Source organism: Plodia interpunctella, chromosome 19, assembly GCF_027563975.2.
Source record: "Plodia interpunctella isolate USDA-ARS_2022_Savannah chromosome 19, ilPloInte3.2, whole genome shotgun sequence".
Taxonomy (NCBI): Eukaryota; Metazoa; Arthropoda; class Insecta; order Lepidoptera; family Pyralidae; genus Plodia; species Plodia interpunctella.
In genome coordinates, this window is record NC_071312.1 from 2,943,897 (window position 1) to 2,947,834 (window position 3,938).

A 3,938-nucleotide genomic window follows, 5' to 3' on the forward strand; every position below is an offset into this window, starting at 1 on the left:
ATTTCACTTAAATCTTACCCGATGTCCTAGATCAACGACTGAATGCTTCACGACGCAATATGACGCTGTACTTACATTTAGATCATTACAGCAACAACACCACAACCATATGTAAATACGTCCTACGCATGTATATACTCTCTCTCTCTCTCTCTCATCTGAGCGTTATTCCGGTTGCCTCCGTAGCCGTTGAGTGTCGAGGCCCAGGATCGGCTTTAGTACCGCGTAGGTATATACCCTGACATGTGACTTCAGTTCTATAGAACATTTACAGCGACATATTAAATAAATAAATATATATTAAATAAATATATTGCACAGATTGAGCTAACCCCAAAGTAAGTTCGAGACTCGTGTAAGGGATAGTAACTCAACGATAATATATTTTATAATATACATATATAAATAAATATGCAAGACCCGGGCCAATCAGAAAAAGATTATTTTGCATCATGACCCGACCGGGATCAAACCTGGGACCTCTCAGTTCAGAGGCAAACAATTTACCACTGCGCCACCGACATCGTCAAAAGCCTGTAAGCATTAGCCATTCATTACAAGGCACTTTATCGAGCATAACCAGTCACCAAAAACGGCCGGGGTATACATTTGAGTGATGTGTGGAGCTCATCTTGCTGCCTTGCAGCCTGAGTCACTCAGCTAGGACACAAGTATACTCCATATTAACGCCCGCGGCAAAAGCAACTGGATGCTATTTGTATAACGACTAACAATTACTAGCTAGATTTGTTATAAAATTCCACTTAGCGATTGATCATCCAACTAATTTACTAACATAACAAGGAGCTTTAGTACTAAGAGTGGGTAGTATTGCATCAGTCTACTTTGAGGTTAATTTAACCTGACCGCCGCCGACATCCTAACTTCCTAACTAATATTATAAATGCGAAAGTACCTTGCATACCGGAAAAATAACTGCTCCCTTGGGAAATCACGTGTAGCCGCGGGCAAAAGCTAGTTTACTACCTTATATGTATAGACTATAGATGCTTGTTTAAGTAGGAAAAGCGTGAAGAAGTACCAAACAAATTCACTTAATACAAGCCTGTATCTATCAAGTATTCGGCACACCTCACATTTTTTAGCATATAACAATAATAATCTCAATAGAATATTTCAAAGATGTGAAAACGCCACTGGAAACACGCGTGTATGTTTGTTTGTATGAAAAGCCCTTAGAAAACCGTGAGTATATTTTTAATCTGTGAAAAATCTTCGTCGCACGAGTTCCAAGTCAATAGTCTTTGTTACCCGATCATTATCAGCTGTCTATAGGTACAATCAACAGCTTATGAAGCTACCCAAATTCATTACAAAACTCGCCCCTATTACCGTGGCATAAAGATCCAGGCAGAGTAACCTGACTTGCAGTCGACTGTACTACCTACTCTAGATGCCTAGGTAGTTTCGAAGATTAAAATTGAGCAGCAGATGTTTGTCTACGACCTCTATCCGACCGTCTCGCTGAATACTGTCATGAAAACTATCGCTATTTGACTGGAAAACATCCATTCATTTCCAGAGTGGCTATTCATACATGTCAAGCAATGTGGTAAACATTGTCAATGTATATAAAGTTACTCAGTACTTGGTTCCAGCTGAAAATCAGCGCCTTGGCTCGATACCATGGCACCATGCTGAGCTGGTCGCCATTTCGGCTTACATATTGTATTCGATCTATATTTGTTACTCTTTTGTATGTTCGGATTTTATGTGTTTGCCGAATAAATGATTTCTTTCTTTCTTTCTTTCTTTCTTTTCTTTCAGTATATATTAAAGGCATCTCTTTCACTTCCAGCTTAATACTAACTACTGTCCGATTAGAAACATTTTTTAAACTTAAAATACTAGTTGCTGGAGTCGTATTTTGAGCAAAAAATATGCTTGTGAGTCCCAGTTACTGACTCTGTCTGAGTTTGTTCAGCGATAATATGTAGGAACGATAAAAATAATTCGTTATTTAAAAATAGATCCGCGTAATACAAATTTAGTTATCGATTCAACCCAGTACAGTAAAGTGAAAACAATATTTGACGTAACCAATAAGACGGAATATATAATTATACAATGCGGTGATCCAATCCGTGCTCATAGGTCAGCTAAAATGACTTAGCCTGCGGCAACCTGACGGTGTGCTCTAGATTAAAAGTAGCCTTTTAGTTATTATTAAACTGTTAGGTTAGTTACGTGACGCAAATGTTGGTTAAGTGAATTTATAAATAAGCTTGCTATGCCCGCGGCTCCGGCCCGAACCGTTATTTTTCCGGTATGGCCGGAATACATACACACCTTACAATATTACAATGTGACATTTGATTATTTCCAATTTACTTTCTTGTTTACATATCACTAGATCGTTACGTTATAAAACAAAGTAGCTTCCCGTTGTCTGTCCCTTTGTATGCTTAGATCTTTAAAACTACACAACGGATTTTGACGCGGGTTTTCTTAATGGATAATGTGATTCCAGAAGAAGGTTTAGATGTATAATTAAAGTTTGAACTTTTAATACGCAAAAGTTAGAAAATTTTCTTTTAATTTTCCAATGTAATCGCTGAAATCGTTAAGACTTTTGTCAATACGCAATCTTTTACAAATTTATTATTCTTATATGATTGATTAGATACAATAAAAATACATTAAAAATTGATGAACCAGCGTAGACATGTACTCATTTCATTTTTAGGTACATCAATCTTGAATGGTAGTAATGACTTCAGCCGTATTAGTAAAATAAATATGTCATTAAAAATTAAAGTTTAATTATACTCAATAATTAATTGCTTAATAGTTGACAGTAGAGAATATGAAATTATTAAATTTAATGCGCAATTAACCTATTCTTTTTATTTTATCTAAGTTAAAACCAAAAGATTTATTAAATTCGCTTTAAATTTTCAGCTCAATCGTAAAAATGGCCTCACTGAATATAGGTACAACATACAACTTACTGTTATTTGTCTAAAAACACAAAAATGTATACAATATGCGGAGATGAACGAAAGAAGTGACACAAAAATTAATAAGTACATAATTTCATGATGGATTATATTTTTTTTGTAAATAGTTGACGAGAATGACAGCAGCTACTTTTTACCGTAGACGGGTAACATCTAGTAATAAATGAAAGAGGATTTTTTGAAATGGACAGCCCTTGCGCATTTTTAAGTATATAAGTAGTTAAAATCAGCATGGAATATTTCGTTAGATTTTATTAAAATTCTAATTAGCTTTAATCCTAATTATCTAAAAAAGCCGGCTCGCCTAACAATTAAACAATGCTCTGCAACTGGATTTCGGGTTTTTTACCGATTTCCGATTCACACGACCATTCAATAGTCAATGCCGCATACAATATTATCAAATGAACTTAAGATATAACGAATGGCGATTATCTAAGTAACATTATATTATCTTTATCATTGTCTACTTACCCTATTATTCATAAAAAAAGTTAAAGTATACAAACGAAGGTATGTGCGTCTCGATCTGTCAATGTCAAATATGCGAAATAGTGCGAAATCAAAATCAAATCAAATCATTTATTCAGAAATTAGGCCTTCACAGGCACTTTTTCACCTCATATTCTAAATTAAAATTATATATACCAAAGCTACAAACTACTAGCATTTCGGAACAACCACTGCTGAGAAGAAATGCCGATATAATAATGAAACATATTTTTGCATAAAATATAAGTACTTTTTTTTAACTATAAACTTTTTTATGAATAAGATGGATTGTCCCTTTTTGTACACATTCTCGGTTCCAAATTTCATCAAAAATCGGTCCAGCGGTTTAGCCGTGAAAGCGGAACAGACTTTCGCATTTATAATATTAGTATAGGTATTGTACATTAAATAAATTGTCGCATTAATCTGTACTACAGAATGGTTAAATCGCTATCCTTTGCAGTG